The sequence below is a fragment of the Lithobates pipiens genome, unplaced genomic scaffold, assembly GCF_037356315.1.
Source record: "Lithobates pipiens isolate NorthernLeopardFrog02 unplaced genomic scaffold, aLitPip1_a1.2 Scaffold_27, whole genome shotgun sequence".
Taxonomy (NCBI): domain Eukaryota; kingdom Metazoa; phylum Chordata; class Amphibia; order Anura; family Ranidae; genus Lithobates; species Lithobates pipiens.
In genome coordinates this window covers 66,842,027-66,869,013 of record NW_027507788.1, presented here as the reverse complement: position 1 = coordinate 66,869,013, position 26,987 = coordinate 66,842,027, and the positions used below count along the sequence as shown (strand labels likewise).

General features: G+C 47.2%; 1 long non-coding RNA gene across 1 annotated transcript; it reads right to left on the bottom strand.

The window, feature by feature from the left end:
- Positions 1 to 5,807: 5,807 nt before the first annotated feature.
- On the bottom strand, positions 5,808 to 18,325 carry LOC143933911 (uncharacterized). Its single transcript, XR_013263169.1, has 3 exons — positions 11,826 to 18,325; positions 6,524 to 6,683; positions 5,808 to 6,446 (listed from the first exon to the last, which is right to left on the bottom strand). It is a non-coding gene; the product is annotated as an uncharacterized LOC143933911 (long non-coding RNA).
- Positions 18,326 to 26,987: the final 8,662 nt, after the last annotated feature.

Here is a 26,987-nt window from a genome sequence, read left to right as displayed (position 1 = left end):
CTTTTGCTGTTTGCCTGGGGTGGGAGTTTGACTAACAGGTCCAAACCAGTTGAAGGTCAGGGACCTGCTTAGTCAGTCTTTAAAAAAGGGGAGAAATGTGACAGAACCCACTCTCACTGTGTGTTTTGGAGGGGGCTAGCCTCTTAACCCTCAGACTATGACCCAGCAGATAAGACTCAGAGGCCTCATTACAGTGCCATTTTGTCCCTATGTAAGTTGCATTCCCTTCTCCTCTTGTTAGCGTGTTTGTCAGGTCATGCCACATAGATGAAAGGTGTGGAGACACATCCCAGCAGGGGATGTGCAAGGAGGGGCTGCCTGCTTATAATCCTTGGTGTGTTTCAACTGTAGTTTGAATATAAAAAAAAGTGTTGCGTTTCCATAGGTTCTTCCTTGTCCCCTTACCCTTGTCAGAGTGGGTACCCATTTAAAGGTGTACATTTTATACTTAAACAGTTTATGCCTCAACACCTGTGTTATTTGCCTCATGATATTGGGGGGGATGGTTTGAGGGCTGGTTATGGCAAGTCTGTCAGCTGCAGGTGTTTGGAGAACACGAGACACAGTTCTGCCAGAGGTGCCTAGTCAGGGTATCTGAGATCCATCACAGGGATGAAAACAGGTTCTCTCACCAAAAGAGTGTGAAGCTTACAGACTCTTGGTGCAAATGTATTAGCCACTAGAAAAACAGTCTTGATCAGATTCTGAGAAATCAATTTGAAAAGGGTTCAAGTGTTTGTCAATGCCTACAGAAAGATTCCATTTTGGCCAGCTTTCTTCACTTGGACTGGCCAGAGCCCAAAAATCCCACACCCCTTCCAATCAAAAAGTTCCAAGGCAATAGATCTTTCCAAGAATCTCCTAAAGCTACCACCTGTACTTTAAGCGTACAAACTGCAAGCCCCTCATCTGTGCCAGTCTGCAGAAATGCCAGAACTGAAGCCAAGTCTTTTAAGGGAAAACCTTCCACATGACACCAGGAATTGAAAATCAGGTTTTTGCATAAATAGCCCTAGTGACTACTCTACTGGACAATCAAGTGGCTAGCAAGGCTTCTGAAAACCCCTTATTTCAGTAGCCACTCTTCAGATACCAAGCATTAGCATGGCTACACCCAGGCAGGCCACTGGTCCTTGAGACATAAGATCCTGAGAGAAAGATGCCAAAATGGTCCAAAAAAAATTGGACTGACGTGAAGAACTGTAAAAATCAAGGCCCCCTAGCCAAAAAGGGGTAATCAGTACAGCTTTCTCCTCCTTCCTTTAACACCCTCAGAATCATCTGAAATTATGGCAAGTAATACCCTAGATCAGGGGTACCCAATCTTTTGTAGAGCGAGGGCCACTTAAGAGACTTGGTAACCAGCCACAATGAGTGTAGCTGGTGGACAGCAGGTCTATTTGCCCCTCTGCATATGCAGAGCAGACAAGGACACAGCATGCTCTACTCCAGGGGTGCACAACCAGTGGCCTGGGGGCCACATGTGGCCTGTGACCTTCTGTGGGATGGCAGATTGGCAAGCCCATATCATGGGTTGCAGACTCGCCATCCCCGAAAATCTGTGTTAATGAAGCCGGCAAAGCAAGCAGCTGTGGAGCATAGCTGTATAAGCTGATGCTTGCCACAGGTGGAGTGATACCAAATGCACTCTGCCGGGGACAGCAACAGCAGGCGATACTTGAATGGAAGACTTATTAAAGGTCAGTTTATTACTAAAATTGCAGTGTGCTTATATATGGGCATATCTGTGCAGGGGTTACTGGGCTGCTTTCAAACGAATCCACAGGTACAGTGCACCTTCAGGTTACCTGCACTGAGGCATAGACTTCTGTTATTACCTGTGGATTTGGTGTGCTTTCAGAAAGTGCACCACACCTGCAGGATATAATAGAAGTCTAGGGCAAAGTGCAGCTAACCCACAGGAAAGACACAGGTGCACTGCGCTTCATTAATGTGAAAGGCCACTTTCACACAATCAGTCTGATTCAATCGGACCCTCCATTCACCTCTATGAAACAGCAGATGTATACAGATTTGTGTCCTTTTACACCACCTACCTCCAATCTGATTCTCAAAAAAAATAAAATTTAAAAACAGAAGAGGATCAATCCCCTTCCGTCAGGGCAGATCGGAGGTCCCATAGAGTAGAGTGGGCTGTATCCGTGTCCGCTCTGCATGGACCTTTCATCCGCCTGCTCATTGTGGCCCGCAACCAGTTACCAAGTCGCTTAAGTGGCCCTCGCTCTTCAAAAGGTTGGGCACCCCGTGCTCTACTCTATTGGCCCTCCAGTACTATCTGCCCAGGCAGAAGGCAACAGCTCCTTGTGTTTAAGCAGATCAGAGATAGGCAGGTGTGTAAACAGACAGGAGACAGTTTACATCTGCCACTCTAGTGGTGAACAGAGGGCATTTGGGTCGGCATAAAAAGTGGACCCGATCAGACCGATTGTGTGAAAGGGGCCTAAGGCCACTTTCACACTGATGCACTGCAGTTTACCGGCACCTCCAGTACTGCTGTATAGATCACAGGTTCCCAACCTGCCATCCCCAAGCAGTGTGAAGAACTGAGCTTGCACAAGAGGAAGCAGAGCCGATGCTTCCTGTATAGCCCTCAGTTCATACTGATGCTTGGGGATCGTGGGTCAGGAACCCATGAGCTGGGTTTGCCAAATTCCACCCCAAAACAGGAGCTGGCAGGCCACATGTGGCCCAGCAGTTGGGCACCCCTACCCTAAATGAAACACCCAGGGCAGCTGCTCCTAGGGAACCATTGTGTCAGTGAAAAGCAACATTATATTTTCTCTGGGAGGAAAAGGATCCAGCTGGGGCTTCCTCAGGCTTTGCTTCTCATCTCCCCCTGAAGTTTTGTCTGACAATGCCACAACTGTGGCATATCTAAACAAGCAGATATGGCAACTATTTCTTGCAAGAAGGAATTCAGAGCCAAGGCAACTGCCCTTAGTTCTCTCCAGTTGGAGAACACAAATTCCACCATCATGAATCCTAAAAACCAAAGAAAAACCTGCAAAAGTTGATTGTCCAATAAATACAATTTTGTATTGCAGACATGTAAAGCAGCCATGGCAAAGAAGGGAAACCCCTCCCCTGGCCCCCCAAAAGTGCTGCCACCCCTCTATATACACACACACATGCGAATATGCTCCCCTTCAGATAGCCTGGGCTAGTGCACCTCCCATCACAGCCGTTTATCCACAGGTTCCAGACTCCATAAATGCTGGACAAGAAATAGGCACCAGCACAGATCCTGCCTCCTGCCCCTGAGCTTGCAGCCAGAAATGCAGTACGCCTGCTGCCCCTCCAGATGTCTCACTTATGGGCTGGAGCTCAGAGCCACCACCAATGTGGTGGTGCATGCACAGAACCACTGGTGCAGCACCGCATCAAAGCATGTTTACCACTACCAAGAAGCAGCACCCAAACATAGAAGGGAAGGCGTGTTCTGTCATATTAGAAGACCCATCAGAATTGGTAATGGAAGTGATGTTCCGTCAACGCCATCTTGCTACACCCCACATTCCATAGTACCGCTACACTGAGAAGGGGGAAGCGGACCTCTTGTTACACCCATCGCAGCTTTGCATTTGTTATTTTTAAACAGGAAATAGAGCATATATGGTGAAATACAGGATTTGGAAATCCAGCAGACTGTTTACATGTTGAATTATAAGGCTGCATTCACACCTGAGCGTAGCGTGTTTGAGCGTTTTTACCGGCGTTTTGTCGCGCGTTTTGTCACGCGACAACGCGCGTTTGCATACAGCGTTTTCCGCCGTTTTTTAACTTCGGCGTTTTTTTTCAGCCAATAGGAAAAATATTTTTCATCTGCTTCCTGAGTACTGTACTTAATGTACTTCCGGTTCAGCATTGTGCTCATGTACTTCCGGTTCAGCATTGTGCTCTCTGCGCCATATCTACTATAAAGATGAGTGACGATGAGATGGCATGTTTTGTGGCAGCATCCGCTGTTGCCACATTTTTTCTGCGTGAACAAGAGAGGAGGAAGAAGAGGGCACGCAGATATTGGATACACCCCGTAATTGCCGATCGGGAAGAGAGAGGGCAATTTTGGGTCATGTACAGTGACCTACGTGACCATGAAGATAAATTTTTGGACTACACCAGGATGTCCATAAAAAGGTTAGTCAAAATAGTTGAATTCATGATGTTTGACATTGTTCCTGTCTTATATTATAATGTCCACCCATAAACGCCATATTTGTTATTTTTTTTTTCACAGCTTTGATGAGTTACTGGGTTTACTCAGTAGTCGTTTGCAGCGAATGGACACATATTTTAGGAACAGTATACCCCCTGTGGAACGACTAATTATCACACTGAGGTAATATTGTCATATTTCTATTAAATTTTTTAACCACTTACCACCTCACGCCAATGTACATCGGCAGAATGGCACGGCTGAGCACAAGCACATACCTGTACGTTGCTTAGTGCCCAGCCGTGGATCGGGAGTGCCCCGCCGGTGGTGCGTTCCTGACCCGGCCCTGAGCTCTGTGACCATGGCCGCAGAACCAGCGGACCTGATCGCCGCTGGTGTCCCGCAATCGGGTCACAGAGCAGAAGAACGAGGAGAGATCCGAGTAGACAAACCTCTCCCCGTGCTTCCTACTGTGGCTGTTACCGATCGGAAAGACAATCAGTGACGTCACATGCCAGGCCACGCCCACTAAAATAAAAAAAGACATAACGTCATACATAAGACCTACACTGCCCCCTAGTGGTTAACACCTTCCTGCCAGTGTCCAAAAATGTGTTAAAAATGTCCGATGTGTCTGCAAAAATGTCGCAGTTACAATAAAAATCGCTAATCGCCGTCATTAAAGAAAAAAAAAAAAGATAAAAATGCTATAAAACTATCCCCTATAAACGACATAAATTTTGTTTTGGAGCCACGTTGCACGTCCACGCAATTGTAGCGCCGCAGTGCCGAATCACAAAAAGGGTCCTGGTCCTTTGGCTGCAAATTGGTTTGGGGCTTAACTGAGATTAAAGCGGGTTTACCCGCTTTTTTTTTTACCCCTGCAAAGCAAAAGGCATAATGAGCTAGTATGCACCGCATACTAGCTCATTATGAAATACTCACCTTAGAACGAGGCCCCGACATCTAGCCCGATCCACGCCGAGGGAGCTGACATGTTCCCTCGGCGTTTCTTCCGGGTATCGCGGCTCTGGCGCTGTGAGTGGCTGGAGCCGTGATATCGTCACTCCCACGCATGCGCGCGGGAGATTTCATTCCGGCCGGCCAGCCACTGCCGGATTTTCAGGCTGAGAATCCCCTTGTGCGCATGCACCGCTGCAGTCAGCAGCGCATACCGAGGGGAATATCTCCGAAAACCATACAGGTTTAGGAGATATTTTTTTTACCTACAGGTAAAACTTATTATAGGCATTCCTGTAGGTAAAAGTCCCAAAAATGAGTATACAACCACTTTAATGAAGAACCTAATATGAATAATTTTTTATATGCCTAAAATAAACACCAATCACACATTTTTAAAGCCAAATAAAAACTTTATTTTTTTTATTTAAAATATTACTGAAATATAACTTTTTCTGTTATAACTTTTTCTGTTCGTTTGTGCGTTTTGCACATATACAGCTCAACAAAGAAATAGAGCTAACGTAGCTCATGAATAAAAAAAAAAAAAATAAATTAGAGACGATGGAATGTTTGGGAGGAGTTGTCTCCCTCATTGGGTGTATTCACCACATTCATTGCATGGCCATATTGTGACCAGTTGGAGGTAGAGGGATTCTCATTTTGCTGCCAAATAGAAGGTGGTGGTGGTGGTGGTGTTGGCAGATGAAAGTAATTTGAAGGTGGTGGTGTTGGCAGAGGAAGGTAATGAGAGGATGGTGGTGCTGGCAGATGGGGCGGGGGGTGATTTGCATAGGGACCATAAGGTGGCGGAGGCTCTGAGGACCTATATGTGGGGGTTGGTGGTATAAAAGTCGCAATATAGCGTATGGTACCTGCCAACATGTCTGCCTGGAGTTCTGATGGTACCTTCTCCATCAGACCTTCCAGACATCTTGCAGAAACCTGCACATGAGACCTGTTGCTGCTAATTTTTTCTGACATACTGGTCATAATGTCCAGCATGCGGTTGAAGTCAGGATCAGGAGCCTTCCTTCTTATTGCTCTAGCAGGTACACGAGCAGAAATAGATAGTGGGGACGTCTCATCTCGCACATGTGTCTCAGATGTAGACCGTGCTGGAGTCGACAATTGGCTCTCCAGATCTCGGCCTCCTTGATCACTTGATGCTTGGCTTGCTTGCTGACTTTCATCACTTGATGCTTGGCTTGCTTGCTGACTTTGATCACCTGATGCTTGGCTTGCTTGCTGACTAGCATCTGTGTCCAAATCCTCATTTGGATTACTGTCCTCCCAGCAGTTTTCAGTCCTGAAAATAGAATTTAATTATTATAACTTTCTCTTTAAATTTTGTTTAATGACATTCGTACACAGATGATAGCTTACCGCCCCAAAGCCAGCATTGGCCGAAGGAATTCCATTTCTTTTGCATGCAGATAATTTCTCGGAGCACATGCCCCAGATCCACTCCTAAATTCCCTTTGCAGTCTTAGATGTCGAGTGTAGGCATCACGTATACTCTTCCACTTTATTTTGAGCTGTTTAACTGTTAAAAAACACATTTAAATATATATGTTTATTTCTTTGTAGGTACCTAGCAACCGGACAATCTTTAGCGAGCATACATTATGCCTTTCGAGTTGGGAAATCCACAGCAAGCTACATAATTCGGGACACTTGCTCTGCCATTTACGACATACTAAAGGATATTGTATTCAAAAAACCGACAGCGGAAGATTGGGCAAGGATCTCGGATGTTTTCTGGCAACGCTGCAACTTCCCCAACTGTGTTGGAGCCATCGATGGGAAACATATTCGTATCGTAAAGCCCATGGGTAGTGGAAGCCAGTTTTTCAATTATAAGAAATATTTTTCTTTTGTTCTAATGGCAGTGGCTGATGCCAATTATTGCTTCAGCTACATCGACATTGGAGCATATGGTAGCAGCGCTGACTCTGCCATTTTCTCACATTCATCATTTGGACACCGGCTGCGCAACAATGCTCTGGACCTTCCAGAAAACAGGCCACTCCCTGGCACAAATGGCCCTCCCCTACCCAGTGTTTTTGTTGGAGATGAAGCCTTTGCTCTGAGTGAGCATCTGCTACGGCCTTACTCGGGGCACAACCTGACGGAACATAGGAGTGTGTTCAATTATAGACTAACTCGAGCACGTCGCGTTGTGGAATGTGCATTTGGCATATTGGCCAACAAATGGCGGGTACTGCACACTCCGATTGGTCTCAACATGCAAAATGCAATTTGTGTTGTCAAAGCTGCATGTGCCTTGCACAATTTTGTTTGCCAGCGGGATGGATTTGACTTTGAGGACCCAGTCCATGAGAACATGGAAAGGGCTCATTGGACCGGTGTTCGTGGAAGCAGGCAAGGGACACAGGTCAGGGATCAATTTGCCTCCTACTTTATGTCACCAGCAGGACAGGTCCCATGGCAGCTTGAGGCAATCTAATAAACTTTAGTTCTTTGTAAATACAACCATAGTATATACTATGCTGTACTGATTTATTATTAAAAATGCTTGGATGTATTGACAAGAAGTCCCATGTTTTTTTTTTAGAAATATATATTTTTTTTTATGCAGTATCCTTCCAATATCCACTAGGGGTCAGAGTGTTTCATCATGTATTTAGGACATTCTGATAATACTATACTCATACTCCCATGCATAGTCCCCTTTCACACTGTGGCATTGTTCAGGCAGAAGCAGTGAAGGAGCAGTGTATTCACTAGCTAGCGCACCGCTCCAGTGTGAAAGCCCTCCGGCTTTCACAATTGAGAGAAAGGAGCCGGTATAGCACCTGAAAATACGACTACTTTCACTGCACTGTGAAAGCAGGAGTGCTGGAGCGGGGCACTAGCAGGACGGTAAAAAAAGTCCTGCTAGCAGCATCTTTGGAGCGGTGAATATCGCTCCTACCCATTGAAATCAATGGGCCAGCGTGGCTATACCACCGGCAAAACGCTGCTGCTAGCGGCCGCTAGAACGCTGGCAAAGGGCCGCTGCAGCGGTGCTTTGTGTGCGATTGCGGCCCTTTGCCAGCGTTCTAGCGTCCGCTAGCAGGGCAGTTTTAACCCCCGCTAGCGGCCGAAAAGGGTTAATGCAGCGGTGCTTTGCATGTGATTTTAACCTTTTTTCAGCCGCTAGCGGGGGTTAAAACTGCCCTGCTAGCGGCCGCTAGAACATAACCACAATAGGGACATAATAGATTGATTAGTACATTATAAGGCCCTTTTCACACTGGGACAGTGCGGGTGTTGGTGGGTTGGCGCTTTGTCGTTATTTCGTATGTGGTATGCGGCGGCTAGCGGGGCTGTTTTAACCCCCGCTAGCGGCCGAAAAAGGGTTAAAATCGCATGCAAAGCACCGCTGCATTAACCCTTTTCGGCCGCTAGCGGGGGTTAAAACTGCCCTGCTAGCGGCCGCTAGAACGCTGGCAAAGGGCCGCTGCAGCAGTGCTTTGTGTGCGATTGCGACCCTTTGACAGCGTTCTAGCGGCGGCTAGCGGGGCTGTTTTAACCCCCGCTAGCGGCCGAAAAAGGGTTAAAATCGCATGCAAAGCACCGCTGCAGCGGCCCTTTGCCAGCGTTCTGGCGGCCGCTAGCAGGGCAGTTTTAACCCCCGCTAGCGGCCGAAAAAGGGTTAATGCAGCGGTGCTTTGCATGCGATTTTAACCCTTTTTCGGCCGCTAGCGGGGGTTAAAACAGCCCTGCTAGCAGACGCTAGAACGCTGGCAAAGGGCCGCAATCGCACACAAAGCACCGCTGCAGCGGCCCTTTGCCAGCGTTCTAGCGTCCGCTAGCAGGGCAGTTTTAACCCCCGCTAGCGGCCGAAAAAAGGTTAAAATCGCATGCAAAGCACCGCTGCATTAACCCTTTTCGGCCGCTAGCGGGGGTTAAAACTGCCCTGCTAGCGGACGCTAGAACGCTGGCAAAGGGCCGCAATCGCACACAAAGCACCGCTGCAGCGGCCCTTTGCCAGCGTTCTAGCGGCCGCTAGCAGGGCAGTTTTAACCCCCGCTAGCGGCCGAAAAGGGTTAATGCAGCGGTGCTTTGCATGCGATTTTAACCCTTTTTCGGCCGCTAGCGGGGGTTAAAACAGCCCCGCTAGCCGCCGCATACCACATACGAAATAACGGCAAAGCGCCAACCCACCAACACCCGCACTGTCCCAGTGTGAAAAGGGCCTTATAATGTACTAATCAATCTATTATGTCCCTATTGTGGTTATGTTTGCAGGGGTTTCTCTTACCTTTCTCATCCTTCACATGGCCAGTTAGGTCTGCCCAGTTTGTAAAAAGTTGGATGGCAATCTGGTTCCATGCCCTTCTCTTGCTCGCTCGCAGTTTGTAGCATGGATCTCTCATATCATATAGACAGGGGTGCTCCTTCACCGTTCTTATGAACCTCTCCTGCTCTAGGAGACATACTGTCTCATCCAGTTCTTCATCCATATTCATGTTCTCCATGTGAGCTAAAAATGGTGATCTGTGCACTTCCTGTGTATTTTTTTTATGTCCTTTATGTCATTTCCTTATTTACATTATGTAAATCATATTTTTTCTTGAGCAGATACAGCGTCAAAACGCCCGTAGAAACGCTCGTTGTCGCGCTAAACGCTCGAATCGAGCGTTTCCATTAGTTTCTATGGGAATGAAAACGCCCAAATCAGCCCGATTCGCGCGACAAAAAAGGGTCCGGAACTTGTTTGAGCTTCAGGCGTAGGGCTTCAGGCGACATGGAGTGGAGATGTGAACCATCTCCATTGAGAATAATGGATTTTGTCCCCTCAAGCGTTTTGTAGCTTCAGGCGTAGGGCTACAAAACGCTCAGGTGTGAATGGGCTCTAAAAGCAGGTGTTCCATAAGATTAGCAAACCTGTGAAGTCAGCAGGTTTGACGCTGCTTTTAACCACTTCAATACCGGGCCATAGTCATAGTCAAATGACGCCCACAGATGGGATCTCCCATCCTGGGTGGGCGTCATATGACATCCTCGGTATTTTGCCGCTCCTGCGGGCCCCCAGCACGGTGATCGTGGATGAGGTGTGTCCCTCGGACACAGCCCATCCCCGATCTGTGAGATTTCCATCCCCATCCACCCCCCCCCCCCCCATACATGTGACCGACCGTGTCCAATCACAGCCAGTCACGTGTACTATGCACATTCACAGCGCTCTTGCACACGCCTAGGGCGCGTGCAGAGCGGCGATCAGGGATGCAGCTTGTCACCCTGACACAGCCCAACCCCGATCGGCTGTGTCCAATCACAGAACATAAACAATCCGCAGTAATGAGATGTTACCGGGTTCTCTTCACACACTGATTGTAAGGAGGAGATTGCGATAACATCTCGTTACCGCCTAGTGTACACCAACACACACACACTGATTAATACCCCCCCCCCCCCCAATAAAGAGGACCTGTCACCAGCCATCAAAGTACCTGTCACCAGCCCATCAGAGTACCCAAGTACCTGTCACCAGCCCAGAGTACCCAAATACCTGTTTGCAGACCATGCCCCATAGAATACACGTTGAGGTGTTTGCTTTCCAAAATTGGGTCATTTTGGGGGTAATTCCATTGTCCTGGTGCTCCAGAACCTTCAAAAGTGTGATAAGTAGGAACGAAATGAGATGTGTAATTTATGCTCCTACAACGCCTGAAGGTACTACTTCCATGTTAGACCTCTGTATATGGCCAGGCTTTGTAAAAGTCTCACACATGTGGTATCGCAATACTCAGGAGTAGCAGAATGTGTTTTGGGGTGTAATTTTTGCTATATACATGCTATGTGTTAGAAATATCATATAAATGGACAACTTTGTGTGTAAAAAAAATAAATAAATAAGATTTTAATTTTCTTTCCACGTTTTCTGAAGACTTGTGTAAAAAAAATTAACCATTAAAAAGACTCAATGCTTCATAGAATATACTTTGGGATGTTTGTTTTCCAAAATGGGGTCATTTCATGGGTAATTCCATTTTCCTGGTGCTCCAGGGACTTCACAAATTAATAGGTCGTCAGGGGTTCTAGAGGCATAAATGACACCTCTAATTTCCTGACGGTGCTCCCTGCATGTTGGACCTCTGTGTGGCCAGCCTGTGTAAAAGTCCCACACATGTGGCATCGTCATACTCGGAAAGAGTTGCAGAATGTATTTTGGGGTGCAACTGGAAGTATGCATATGCTGTGTATGAGAAATAAGACAATTTTGTAAAAAAAAAAAAACATTTTCCCCCAAGAATTGTGGGAAAAGGTACCAGTTACTTACTGGTAGCTGTCTTTCTGGGAAATCTTCCAGGACGGCACACCTTAGAGATGAGAGGCTCCTCCCTACAGGAAACAATCAATCGACAGCTGTTATAAGTCCTCATCCTTCCCCTTGATCCTCAGTTTGTTGAGAAGTAACTCCTGAACCCGGTTCACAAGGGAAATCATTCCTCATAGGCACTCACCTTCTAGTGTTTTACAATTTTCCCTCCTCCAACGGGCGGGAAGTAGGCCTGCCGTCCTGATAGATTTCCCAGAAAGACAGCTACCGGTAAGTAACTGGTACCTTTCTCAAGTTATCTTCCAGGACGGCACACCTGAGAGGATAAACAAGTATCTCAGGGTGGGGCCACTGCAAGACCCTCTTGGCGAACCTTGGTTCTGCAGTGAGCTTTACCTCCACTCCATATGCTTGATGAAGGTATCTTAGCTGGATCAGTCGGCAGGTCTGCTCCACAGATGTCCCTGCCTTTTCTGCTTCGGATGCGGTATCTAGGTGGAATGGGCTCTTAAAGATGGAATCAGAAACATGTTAAATTTGTAGGTTAGCAATGTTGCCTGTCTCACATCTAACAACCATGGCCTATTGTGCCTGTAGGTGCTACTTAGAACCACTAAAAAGATAAATCAGAGACCTGTGTTGTAAGACAAGGACACTACATTGATCAATAAGAGGGCCTGTGTTAACACTACCCTGTTCAGGGAAATAAAACTACAAAAAAAAAGGGGGGGGGGGGGGTTGGGGGGATACTGACAGACAACCTTTTTTGTCCCCTTTTATCTTTATGTCAGCAAAGACCAAAGGGAAGCCTACTTAAGGGTAATAGATTAACAGAAGCTTGATCCCTGGGTTTAAGGCATGCCCAATCTATGACTTTAATCTCCTGAAGCAGGCTCTCAGGCGTAAGTAAAGTCCCTAGCAGGAGTAGACTACCCATATTGCTACGTCTAGTTTTGCTAGAAGGGCGAAATGAAGGCCATGCACCGAGCCAAAATCTATTCGATCGGGTATACATATTTATACTTCATCCTCAGGCCCTAATACTCCTCTGAACAGAACTCTCCAAGTGCTTACTAAACAGGGCGATATTATCCCCTTTCTCCAGTGTCCCATAACTCTACAGGGCTTCAACCCTAGGAAATGGTTCTGGCATCCCTGAATGTAATGGAGGTCGAGGCTTTCTGACATGTGACATCTGCAGCCAGAACTCCTGGCCCCTCCATGGAAAAGAAGGCTGAAATAAAAAAAAGGTGATACATGTATTATCACATATAAAAATATAGATTGTGGGCACGGCACAATAGATTTAGACAGAAAGGACACAAGCATAGACAACAATGTTGTGTACCTGAGTGTGACTAGCTAAACCGATATATCAAATATGAGAAGAGACCCAAATCTGAACCTCAATGTAGACAAACAGTCCTCACAGTCTGGTTTTCTGATGTGCTGCCAAGATGTAAAAACATTAGAAATACACAGCATTTAGGGTTTGCTTGTGTCTTAAAGTGCAGCTAGCTAGGTCATAACCGATATATAAATACAGAAAGGGCGGTAACCCCCTTTATGTTTGTGTTTTACTGATGTACAGCAAAACAAGGCTATAAATATAAAGACAGAAAGACACAAACTTCTATGTTGCGTATTTCTGACAAACCACGAAATACAGTTATAAGATCAATATAAACACCAACTCCCGAGTTGTGCATTTCTGCTATGCCACAGGGTAAAATATGGAACACAAGACAATCCTTTCTGTCATGCACTTCTGTAGTGTAGTTCAGATAGAACCAACACTGAGAAAGGACACAAGAAACCTGCAGCATTGTGTTTTTCTGAAGAGCAGTAAGGCAAGGCAAGGCAATATGAAACAGAAAGCACCAACAAGCTTCAATCTCGAGTATTTCTGCTGTGCAACATAAAAACAGACACAGAGGGGGAAAAACAAAAACACCACAGAGTCTTTACAGCTGCAATCTTTCTGGTCTGCTGCAAAGTAAGACAACTCCATGATGAGTAGGGATGATCTTCGTTTTCGAGTCGAACATATGTTCGACTCGATCATCAGCTGTTCGCCCGTTCGGCGAATTCCGAACGTTATGGGCCGTTTTGCGCCAAATTCGTGTGGCGCTCACGGCCCACAATGCACTGCGATGGCACAGTGCATTGCTGGCTCATGATTGGCCAAGCATGCACTGTGACCCCGCATGCTTGGCCAATCACAGCGCCGGCAGCGAGGAGAGCCATGATCGGCCACAGGCAGGATGCCTGTGGCCAATCATAGCTCAGGCTGTGTAGTACACGCCCCACACTATATAAGGCCGCCAGCGCGGCGGCCTTGTGTAGTGTTTTGGCGTCTGAAGCAGTTAGTGGGTGTTCTGTGTACCTTCAACACAGTATACACCGATCGTTATCGGCCGATTTTCGTTCTTGCTCTTCTGTAGTGGTTGTTGTCTGCGTGCCCTGACCGCAGTATACACCGCTATATTCACCTATATAGCTAGCGATATATCTATCTTTTATAATAGAGCTTGCAGTCAGCGGTAGGAGCTTGTGCGTGCTGTCTGCGTGCTCTGAACCCAGTACACACCGCTATATCCACCTATATAGCAAACTATCTTGCTCGTTTTAAATAGAGCTTGCAGTCAGCGGTAGGCGCTTGTGCGTGCTGTCTGCGTGCTCTGAACACAGTACACACCGCTATATCCACCTATATAGCAAACTATCTTGCTCGTTTTAAATAGAGCTTGCAGTCAGCGGTAGGAGCTTGTGCGTGCTATCTGCGTGCTCTGAACCCAGTATACACCGCTATATCCACCTACATAGCTCTTCTCTATTTGAGCCATCTGCAGGAGTTATTGGAAGTTGTGTGTGCCTCCAGCACAATATACACTACCCAATTGCTGTTTTTCCCAACTCCCTTCAGGCCATTACCATGTCTGGAAGGCCAGCAAGGAGAGGCAGACAGACGCGAGCCGATAAAAGAGGGCAAGCAGGCTCTGTGTCTAGAGACAACAGTGCTGGTCGTGGATGCGGTGCATCGTTATCATCAGCACGTGGCCATGGGACACACTTGTCCTTCTTTTCGGCAGCTGGACATGTTGAGCCGCAACATGCCAACGACTTGGTAGAGTGGATGACCAAGCCCTCTTCAACCTCCTCATCCTCTCTCACCCAGTCTCAGGGTACTAGCAAAGCAGCTGCCAACGCTTCGTCTTCCCTACTCTCAATGTCATCATCAGTGACTCCTTCCCTAGACCCACCACATCCTCCTGAGGAGTCTCCTGAACTCTTCGAGCACAGTGTTGGGTACATGCTACAGGAGGATGCCCAGTGTTTTGTAGGCTCTGATGATGATACTCAGCTAGAGGAAGGCAGTAGCGTGAATGCAGAGAGAGGGGATGCTCAAGAAGGACAGCAATCTGGCAGTCATGTTCCACAAGCTGCAGCATACTGCCAGGTTTGCTCCAGCGCCGTCTGAATCACACCGCAGAGCCCCGCCTGTGCAGGGCGCTGCCTCTGCGCGTTATTCTAAAAGTTCTTTGGTGTGGGCCTTTTTTGAGACGAGTGCATCAGATCGCACCGCTGCTATTTGCAACATATGTCTCAAGCGTATCTCGCGTGGCCAAAACATCAGCCGCTTGGGCACCACATGCTTGACCAGACATATGTTGACCTGCAATGCAGCTCGTTGGCAAGCGTACCTCAAAGACCCACACCAAAGAACAAAGATGACCTCTCCTTGCTCCTCATCAGCTGGCATCTCCAACCCCACTAGACCTTCAGTCCTCTCTGAAACCTGCTCTGAGAGGAATGAAGGTGTAGAATTAGGTGTGTCACAGCCAAGTGCTTCCGGGCACTCTGCTAGCAGTACACCCACGATTATAGCAGGCAAATGTCCCTGCCCCAGCTGCTGGACCGGCGAAAGAAGTTCACTCCCAGCCATCCACATGCCCAGCGGTTGAATGCTAGCTTGGCTAAATTGCTAGCACTTCCAACTGCTGCCTTTTCAGTTGGTAGACTCGGCCCCCTTCCGTGAGTTTGTACAATGTGCGGTTCCTCAGTGGCAGGTCCCCAAACGCCACTTTTTCTCACGGAAGGCGATTCCGGCTCTCTAACGGCATGTGGAAGGCAATGTCCTTGCCTCGCTGGACAGGGCGGTCAGCGGTAAGGTGCATATTACCGCTGACTCATGGTCCAGCAGGCATGGACAGGGACGTTACCCGTCTTTCACGGCCCATTGGGTCACTCTTCTGGCAGCTGGGAAGGATGCAGGACAAGGTGCAGTAGTGTTGGAGGTTGTTCCGCCACCACGCCTCCAAAATGCTACTATTGGTTGTGACACACCTCTCTCCTCCATCCCCTCCTCTTCTTCTTCCTCCATGGCCTCTTCCAGTGCTCTGTCCTCAGAACCAGCGGTGCTCCGTAGGCTTTCCAGTGGCTACGCAAGTACGCAGGCAAAACGATGCCATGCCGTGCTTGCGCTGGTTTGTTTGGGGGACAGGAGCCACACTGGGGCGGATGTTTTGTCAGCTCTGCAGGGGCAGGCCAAGAGGTGGTTGACGCCACGCCAGCTTAAGCCAGGAATGGTGGTTTGCGACAATGGCACCAACCTCCTCTCCGTCCTCCGACTGGGACAACTGACCCATGTGCCCTGTGTAGCCTGGTGGTGCAGTGGTTCTTGGGCAGGTACCCGGGCTTACAGGATGTCCTGAAGCAGGCCAGGAAAGTCTGTGTGCATTTCCACTGATCATTTAATGCCTGTGCTCGGCTGGCTGAGCTCCAAAAGGAGTTGAACCTGCCCAAGAACCGCCTTATATGTGACATGCCCACCAGGTGGAACTCAACGTTGGCCATGCTGCAGCGGCTGCACACGCAGCAGAGGGCCATCAATGAGTACCTGTGCGACTACGGCATCAGGACAGGGACAGGGGAGCTCGGTTTTTTCTCACCACGCCAGTGGAGCATGATCAGGGATGCATGCACTGTCCTGTCACCATTTGATGAGGCCACAAGGATGGTGAGCAGTGACAGTGCATGCATCAGTGACACTGTACCTCTTGTCCACCTCTTGGAGCATACGCTGCGTGGAATAATGGACAGGGCACTTGAGGCAGAACAGAGGCAGGAAGAGGAGGACTTCCTTGCCTCTCAAGGCCCCCTTTATCCAGACAGTGTTCCTGCTGTGCCACCCATCACACAGGAAGAGGATGAGGAGGAGGATGATTGTGTCAGCATGGAGGTGGAGGCTGGCACTCAGCATCAGCAGCAGTCTTGTAGGGATGATTTACAGTCCCAAGAAACCCGTGGACTTGTACGTGGCTGGGAAGAGGTAGCTGCGGATCATGTTGTCCTTAGTGACCCAGAGGACTCCGGACCGAATGCCTCAGCTAACCTATGCTGCATGGCCTCCCTGATCCTGCAAAGCCCGCGGAAGGATCCTCGTATTCTTTGGATCAAGGAGAGGGACCATTACTGGCTGGTCACTCTCCTTGATCCACGGTACAAGGGTAAGGTTGCTGACCTCATCTTGCCATCGCAGAGGGAGCAGAGGATGAGACATCTCCGGGAGGCCTTGCAGAAAGGTCTGTGCAACGCGTTCCCAGAGACTGGGAGGTTACAAACTCCTGGTCCTGGACAACGTGTTGCTGAGGCATCGGTCAGAAGGAGCGATGGAGAAGGTGGCCGTCTGACTGATGCTTTCAGACAATTTTTTAGTCCGCAGCCCCAAGGTATGATCGGTTCCAGCAACCATCGCCAGCGTCTGATTTACATGGTGCAGGAATATCTAGGGGCAAGGTCAGACTTGGACACCTTTCCCACCGAAAATCCTCTGGCTTACTGGGTCTTGAGGATGGATCACTGGCCAGAGCTTGCACAGTATGCAATTGAGCTACTGGCCTGTCCTGCATCCAGCGTTCTTTCGGAACGCACCTTCAGTGCTGCTGGTGGCTTTGTTACCGATCACAGGGTGCGCCTGTCCACCGAATCAGTTGATCGACTGACCTTCATCAAGATGAATCAGTCTTGGATCACCTACAGCTACCAAGCACCTGAAGCTGATGTAACTGAATCATTTTTTTTTTTGAAATATCACATCCCTTCAAGACTGCCTATGCTGAGTGACCGTCTTGTTATGTTGATTGTCTATCCTCTTCCTCCTCCGCTGATATGTTGGAAGAACATTTCTGGTTCTGGGTGATGCCATCAGCCCAATTTTTCTGCCCCTGTTTAACAGGGGCGTTTAATTACAATTTTTGATGCAATGCTTTGCAGCAGGGCTAATTCCTGCACTAAAACTAGAGTATATGGGAGAGGTTGCAGTGTCGTGGCACCAGCACAAGTGCCTAAGGCCCAATTTTTCTGCCCCTGTTTAACAGGGACATGTAATTACAATTCTTGATATAATATTTCACAGGAGGGCCCGTTCCTGTGCCCACCCAGAGTAGCTGTGAGGACTTATAGTGTTGTGTCACCAGCACCACAACCACCAAAGGTCAATTTTTCTACCACTGTTCAACAATGGCATGTAATTACAATTCTTGATATAATCGTTCACAGCAGGGCGCTCCAGCACCCACCAAGAGTCACTTTGAGGGCTTACAATGTTGTGGCAAAACCAACACCTTGTTCCGCCATTTTTGTAGAGCATATAACGCAGGCCCCTACTTTCAAACATCCAACTTACAAACATCTCCTATTTGCAAACGGAAGGAGACAACAGCAAGTGAGATGAAAAAAGATGGACGACAAAACAAACTATACAGGGGTGATAACCCTTCCCTATGTTTTCCAAAAAGCTTAACCACTTCAATACAGGGCACTTTCACCCCCTTCCTTCCCAGCCCAATTTTCAGCTTTCAGCGCTCTAGCGCTTTCAGTGACAATTGCGCGGTCATGCTACACTGTACCCAAATGAAATTGTTATCATTTTGTTCGCACAAATAGAGCTTTATTTTGGTGTTATTTATTCACGACTCCGTTTTTTTTTTTTTTGCGATATAAGCGCAAAAAAAGCGGAAATTTGGGGAAAAAAACAATATTTTCTTTTTTCTATTTGAAAAGAAATCCAATAAAATCAAATTTTGTCATAAATTTAAGCCAAAATGTATTCTGCTACATGTTTTTGGTAAAAAAAATTCCGTTAAGTGTATAATAATTGGTTTGTGTGATCACGGACATATGTACGCAAATGATCATGTACATATGTGTGCAGGTGATCACGTACATATGTGTGCAGATAATCATTGGGACATGTGATTTTAGTGGGACATATGTGGGGGACATGTTTTTATTATTAGGGACATGTGTTTTTATTATTTGGGGACATGTATGTTTTGGGGACATGTGTGTTTTGGGGACATATGTGGGGACTGTGTTTTCACTGTGTGGTGTGTTGTGTGTTTACACTACACTGATGATCAGTGAGTAAAAAGCTGTGAAAAGCAGCCCATACTCACTGTTTATCAGCCGGCTGCAGCGTTCTGCTCTCCTCTTCTCAGCGGTGACTTCCGTGTGAGGAGAGGAGAGCCGATTGCCTAGCAACCGGCTGTTTGTTTACATCACATGACGGCCGTGATTGGACACGGCCGTCATGTGATCAGGAGGGCCAATCACAGAGCCCTCCTGCCGATCTGAGATGTGCCGTGTCCGGGTGACACGAGCACATCGGGATCGCGCCGCTGCGCGGGCGCGATCCCGCTGCTCCTGAATGACGTTCCTGAACGTCCTATCAGGAGCAGGCGGCTCCCACCCGCCGTATATATACATTGGCCGGGTGGGAAGTGGTTAAAAATAGTTTTTTTTTACTGGAGCTACACTTTAAAAATGTACCAGTTGAAAATTACAAACAGATTCTACTTAACACAACAAACCTACACAGTCCCTGTCTTGTTTGCACCGCCTGTATACTGCTGATCTGAGTATATAGGGCCTGGGGGCCACACGTATTTGCTTTTTTAATATGGGTACGGGGTTCCTCTTAATATGCGTACAAGACCTAAAGGGGCTGGTAATGGGCAGGGAGGGCTACCCATGCCATTTTTCTCAATGATTTTCAACCATATTGCAGGAACCAGATATAACATTAAAACCGCAAGCAGTTTTAAATGTAATTTCCGTTAAATGTCATTTTGTTCAGGGACTGTTCTAAACACGGGAAACACGTGGCACTTCACAGGCATACTACAGACACCCCCCAGGCACGATATTTAAAGGAATATTTCACTTTTTTTTTTTCACTTTAATCGTCTTTAAAATCAGTGCGCCCGCCAAAACGGCCATTTTTAAAAACATTTTAGGCATTGACCCATGTCCCCTGAGGCAGGAGCCAGGTCCCCAAACCCTTTTTAGGACAGCATCTTGCATATTAGCCGTTAAAATGAGCACTTTTAATTTCGAACGTTCGAGTCCCATAGACTTCAATGGGGTTCTAAAGTTCGTACGAATTTGGGGTCCATTCGAAAGTTCTGGTGCGAACCGAACCGGGGGGTGTTCGGCTCATCCCTAATGAGTATTGCTGCTGCGTAGCAAAACCTCAACCAGTAGGGAGAGAAGCTTAGGGCTTCCACAACCGTGTGACCCAACCCGCGACTTGGGACTGCAAGACGCATGAGAATTCATACACTATGGCTTCCAATGGGTACCATTTGTGTCTGTGCGACTCCAACAGTTCCTGATTCCTGGATCCACAGACCTCAAGGTTGCACAGGTCGCAGGGAAAATAGCAATTTTCAGGTTGAACAAGTGAGGGGGTCCCCAATGCTGTGACTCCCTGGAGGAGTGCAGTCAACAACCCCCTACTGTGTATCCCTAAGATGCAGAAGGTAGATCAATAGGAAACACTGCTCACTGCTGTGCCCGATATACAAACGATAAGGCAGTAAACATAGGACATACACATTCAATCTTTGTGTATGTCTGATTTGTAGCAATATACCAATACTGAGCAGAAATGCCACCATCCTCAATGTGTCTCTCAGCTGAGCAGCAAAAACAAAATCAGAAAAAAAAGACAAGCAACCTTCACTGCTGTGTCCTTTCTGATATGCAGCCAATAAGGCAGTATATGCAAGACATAAAAAGGACATACAACCTTCAATCTATGTCTGATGTGCAACAATATAACAATTCTGAATAGATAGCACATCCATATTGATATAGTGATTTCGCCTTGCGACTCAACATGTCAAATCGCATGGCTAAAAATCGGCATGACACCACTTTGTGGTGCTGCTGCACGGATTACCAAAGGCAGTATATGCACTACCCCTGGCAGGGGTTCAATTTGTATTTCTGCTATGTAGCCCAACAAATTCAAACCATCAATTTTCACTGCTGCCTGATAAGGCAGTAATACAGGATACAAAACCCCACAGACCTTAATCCTGTATATGTCTGATGTGCAACAATAAAACACTCTGAATAGAGATAGCACATCCATATTGAAATGATTTGTCATGCGACTCAACGTCAAATCGCATGCTTAAACACGGCAGCCATTGCCGTTAACAGCACTGTCTGAATCAGCACAATGCCACTTTGCGGCGCTGCACCGATTACCAAAGGCAGTATATCTACTACCTCTAGCCCAGGTTCAATTTGTATTTCTGCTATGCAGCCCAACAAATCAGGACTGTTGCCTGATAAGTAACCAACAAGCCAAAGCCCCACAGACAGATCTCAATCTTGATTATGTCTGATGTGCAGCAATATAACCGTTATGAGCAGAGATGTGACCAGACTCAATGATGTGCATTCCTGCTGTGCAGCACAAAACCAGAAAGTACAGACCACTTTCACTGTTGTATTTTTCTGATCTGTAGCCAAACAAAGCAGAACCTTTAGGATATAATGGACAGCAAACAAGCTTCAATGCATTTCTGATGTACAACAATATAGCCCTTATGAGCAGAGATGTCACAAATCTCAATGTGTATTTCTGCTGTGCCACAAAAACATCCCAGCAAGGACAAATCTTCACTACTGAGGTCTACTGGTGTGCAGCCAATAAAGTCATGGTCTATCCCTTTATGAAATAACCAACAGGTAATTTCCTAGGCATAGCCTGGGCTGTAGATACTAAACCTTCAACCATTTTAGGATTTGTTCCTTCACTGGTGGTGGACACCCTACTATAGTAGTTGTCCTACCTTACCTCCATAGACTGAGCAAACACTAGCCAGCTCATACCCAGGTGGGGTTGATTAGCAACTAAAGTCTCAATGACCCCAGCCCTAGAGACCAATTTAGCCTGGGGGGGGGGGGGGGTAAATAGCTACTTGCAGGCTTCAAACAAGCAATCATGTAGCTCTTGCATAGGTTTGCACAGAAAATCCTCAATTAAAAGGATGTAGGAAGCGATCTATGGTGAAACACCTTTAGATCTGACCCCATATAATGGCTACTAAAAAAAACGGTCTTCAAAGTAATCCATTTCAGGGAGACTGAACCAATAGGCTCAAATGGGCTCCTAGTCAGGGCCTGTAAGACAGTAGATGGGTCCCAGCCCGGGCAGCTTCTAGATACTACAGGTGGAGCAAAAGAGAGCTCTAAAAAAAAAACCCGATTACTAAAGGGATCTGATGCCAATGGCTTCTCCAAAAAGACCAACGTGGCCACCTGCACCTTCAGGGTGCCGATTGCCAACTTACTATCAGCACCTTCCTGTAGGAGTTCCAGAACTGAAGCAATTTGACTTGGTGACCTAGCTGAAGTCTTGTACCAGGAGTTAAACACCTTCCAGTATTTAAAATATATTGCCCTGGTAACTTTTTTCCTACTGGACAATAAGGTAGCAACCAGCCTGTCAGAAACTAAGGCTCACGGCTTGGTTTCTGAAGAGCAGCTCTTGAAGAAGAGGTTTTTTTTCAAAGTCTTTATGGACTAGAGGGCCCTGCTGCAGAAGATCTTGTCTCAGGGGGAGATGCCAGAATGGTCTTTGTTGCATCTGAAGAAGGGCCGAGAACCATGGTCGTTTGTACCAGAAGGAGGTGATCAGAATGAACCCTGCATCTTCTTCCTGATCTTCCCTAACACCCGGGGAATCAATTGAAAACGGGGGAAAAGGCATAGGCTAGACGAAAATTCCAGCTGTGCGCTAGTACATCTACTCCCAAAGACCTCTCGTGCCTGTTAAGAGAGAAAAAGAAGGACCTGGGCATTTTCCTGAGTGGCAAAGAGATCTACCTCTGGCTGGCCCCATCTCTCCCCAATCAGTCTGAAGAATTCTGGATTCAGACGCCACTCTTGCCTCTAGAACAGTTCCTGCTGAGAAAGTCTGCCTTTTTGTTCAGGGACCCCTTTAGGTGGACTGCTAAGGACTGAGTAAACCGCTATGGCCAGCCCAGCATACCTTTTGCCAAAACCTGTAGCGCCGTGCTTTTGGCTCCTCCCTGTCTGTTCACATATGTAGTGGCATTGCCGGACAGAATCAGGTGTCGCTTCAAACCAAGTCTGCAAAGGCCCATATCGCCTACTCCTCTGCTTTCAGTTCCCTCCAATTTGAGGACCTCTGTGCCTCTTCTATGGACCATGAGCCCTGGACCCACTGGGTGTCCGCATGGGTCCCCCCAACCCCAGGCGCTGGCATCTGTTGTCAGCCAGACCTGGACGGGGAAGGACCATAACAGGCCTTCTGAAAGTAATTCTGGGTTTCTTCACCACCACAGATCCCTTCTCACTGAGGTGTGGATCCTCACTAGATTGTCCAGAGAACTCCGACGATGATCCCAAGCCTCCAGCAGGAAAGCCTGAAGGGGCCTGAAGTGATGTTTCGCCCATTGGACCGCCGGAATGGAGAAAAGTCAATGTCCCTAGAACCAACATCACCTTCCTGATGGGTTGGGGCTGGTTGCACTGTAACTGCTACACCCTGGACCAGTTTCTCCCGGCAGGAAGATTTTTTTGGTCTATGGAGTTGATACGAAACCCCAGGAATGTCACTTCCTGAGCGGGCACCAGGTTTGACTTTTGAAAATTTATGACCCAGCCTAGCTTCCTTAAGTGGCCGCAGGCTCTGTCGAGGTCTTTTTGCAACCCCTCTGGTCTGGGCGAAAAACAAGTCATCCAGATACGGGATCACTGAGATTCCCTCCAGGCGAAGGCGGGGCTAATGCTTCTGCCATAACTTTGGTGCATACACTCAGGGATGACGACAGACCAAAAGGGAGAGCCCTGAATTGTAGATGAACAACCCTGCTCCCTTCCCTTAAAGCCAACTCCAGAAATCTGAGAACCACTCCAAATCGGGACATGAAGGTACGCATCCTGTAAATCCACGGAGGGCATATAGCATCCTGGGGACAGGAGGTTTCTTACCAAAAAAAAATAAAAAATAGAATCCAGCCGAAACCTCTTGTACCGTACTGACTTGTTTAGCCCCTTGAGGCTTAAAATTAGGACGCAACTTTCCCGAAGGTTTCCTGACCAGGAACACATGAGTAAAATCCCTGACCTAACTCCACTGCTGGGACCGGCGAGACAACCCCCTGAAACATCAGGTCCTGAATTGGGGCCTTCAAAGCAAGGGCCTTGACTAGGTCCCTGGGAACATTGGTGACCAGGAACCTTTGAAGAGGGCACTCGGTAAACTCGATTTTGTAACCCTGGGACACCATCCTCAGGACAAACTGATTGGGAGTTTTTTCCTCTCAGTGGGAGACCATAACTCTAAAAGTCTCCCCCCTACTCTGACCAAAGAGTCATTGTGACTTGGAGGATTGATGACTCCTCCCCTTTACCCTTGGGTTTCTGTGCCCAAGATTTCCTCCTGTTTTGCGTCCAAACCTCCGCTTGACCACTAGGCCCCCCCCAAAAAAAAATAAAAGCTTGCGCGCCTGCACCGGCTTTTTCTTTACAGGAAAGGAGTTCTTCCTGTCCGCTGTTCTGTGCAGAGTTGGATTCTATTTTGGACCAAACAATAAATCCCCCGAAAAATGTAGGCCACAGAGCCCATTTTCGAGGCCGCGTCCCCTGGCCAGGTTTTAAGCCACAAGTCCCATCTAACCGAATTGGTCAGGGTGGCTGACCTAGCTGACATACGGAGATTCTGCCGAGGCATCAGCAATATAGGCAATAGCCACGGACAGAGTAGCAAAGGAATCCAGGATCTCTTGCGTAGGGGAATCAGCCATAATATGAGATTTTAAATTGGTTAACCCATGGTCCAGATTCCTTGCCACAGGTCGTTGTCATGGCTAGTTTCAAATTTATCACTGTCAGGCCCTTTTCAGAAGCAGATCCATCTTATACATAGGTTCCTTTAAAGTGCCCATATCTTCAAACACTAGATCCGCTGATTTTGATGCTTGGGGAAAAAGCTGAATCCAGCTTCGGAACCTTGTTCCACACCAAGTCTGGGCTATCTTCAAAGGGAAATCCCTTCCTGTGCGATCTGGGGAAAAAAAATAAATAAAAGTTTTCCTCTGGCTCCAACCATTCCCTTTTAATCATGTCGGACACCAGGGAGTGCACCGGGAAGGTGCGAGATCTGGAATCTCCTAGGCCCGCATACATACGATCATGCAAGGATAACTCCTTTTCAATACCCAAAGTGGCGTAAATCACTTTGAGGCCCCCCCCACTTCTTCCAATGACAATTTGGACTTGGAAGCTGAGTCCTCTTCTTCCTTAGAGTCCGATTCCTCTAGGGCAGTGATGGTGAACCTTGGCAGCCCAGATGTTTCGAAACTACATTTCCCATGATGCTCAACACTGCAGAGTGCAAGAGCATCATGGGAAATGTAGTTCCATTTCATCTGGGGTGCCAAGGTTCGCCATCACTGCTCTAGGGCCAATGAAAAATAATCCTTTGAGGCGTCCTGGGACAAACCTCCCCCACAGCAACTGCGAACCTCCCGGTTCTGAAGGGGACTGCTGAACTTTAGACTCCTGACGTTCCAGGTTCTTCTAACAGCTTAAAGGGGTAAGAAAGGAAATAGACCTGGCGCTATACCATATACTACTACAAATCTGTGCGTGAAAACTGTTATGTATAATTTTCAGCCTGCTGGCAATTAAATGGAAATCATAAAATAAAAACTTTGTAATGGTCAGCGTGCTGGCAATTAAATGAAAAACAATTGCCAGCACGCTGACCATTACAAAGTTTTTATGCACAGGTCTATTACTTGCACTTTAGTATTATTGATAGTAATATTTGGATGAACATTTCCTATTTTATGACTTATTTTGCGATTTCCATTTAATTGCCAGCACGCTGAAAATTATACATAAGAGTTTTCACGCACAGATTTGTAGTAGTATATGGTATAGCGCCAGGTCTATTTCCTTTCTTACCCCTTTCAGTATTTTTCCACCCGTTTGGGTGGAAATAAATAGAGGCTGCTCTTACCCAATTTTTTCATTCATTTATATATATATTTTTTTATCTTTTGTATTGAGTGGCCCATAGTGCAATCTAAACCCCCCCTAATCTTCTAACAGCTTAGACCTGAAAGGTTGCTTTAAGCTCATCCTTAATGGACGATACCAAGTCACCACATGACGGGGACTCCTCCCTGACTAGGCTTGCGATACAAGTCGCACAGAGCCTTTTGGTCCAGGTTTCGCAGAGTTTTTCCTTGCAAACAGGACATCTCCTTTTGATAGTATGGGCAGAGCTCTTCACCTAAACAGAAGAGACAAAAAAAACAAGCTGTTTTTTGCAAACAAATGCAAAACACCCAGGGGCAACTAAGGGAGCAAAACCACCATTCCCCAGTGCCCTTGCAAGCCGACACCCCCCAGAATCTTCCACCATTGCACACCTAGCAAGGGGAAGGGGGTGCGTGGGAAAGAAAGGGTTCCCACCAGGTGTCTCCTTTCCAACCCCCTCAGAGGAAACCAAGACTGGAATGTGGTGGGAGATGTTTTTAAATGGTGGAATGCTGGGAGGAGCCATGATCTGATGCTGTCCTGAAAAACATGGGGGGTATTTGAAATCAAGGCACACTTTGCCAGTTCAGGAGGATGCTGCCAGAATGAAGTAGGGCTCCATTACAGTATATTAACTGCTACACTACTACTAAGGGAGTATGGCTGAATTTATACCTTTTAGTAAGCCAATCCCAGTAAACTGGTGTCTCCTTCAAGCTAAGCTTATTGCACAAAGGTGGTCACCACCTTTACCACCTACAGGCATACCCCAATTTAAAGTACACAATGGGATTTACTAAAGCTGGAAAGTGCAAAATCAGGCTCACTTCTGCATAGAAGCCAATGAGCTTCTAATCCCAGCTTGTCCAATTAATATTTGGTAATAAGACCTGGAAGTTCATTGGTTTCTATGCAGAAGTGAGGGATTTTGAACTTTCCAGCTTTAGTAAACAAGCCCCATTATGTACTTAAGTGGGGTATGCCTGTACTCAGACTGGTTGGAGGGCTGTTAAATAGGACAGTGAAGCAAATTAAGCAGGGATGCTCAAAGACCCCCATAGCTTTACTTTCAATTCATAAATAACTTGATCCCAGATATTGGATGGGCCACATGTGTCATAGATGGTATGGAATTACACACAACTAAAGCACAGGCAGGAAAGTGTAAGTGAGAATTTTAAA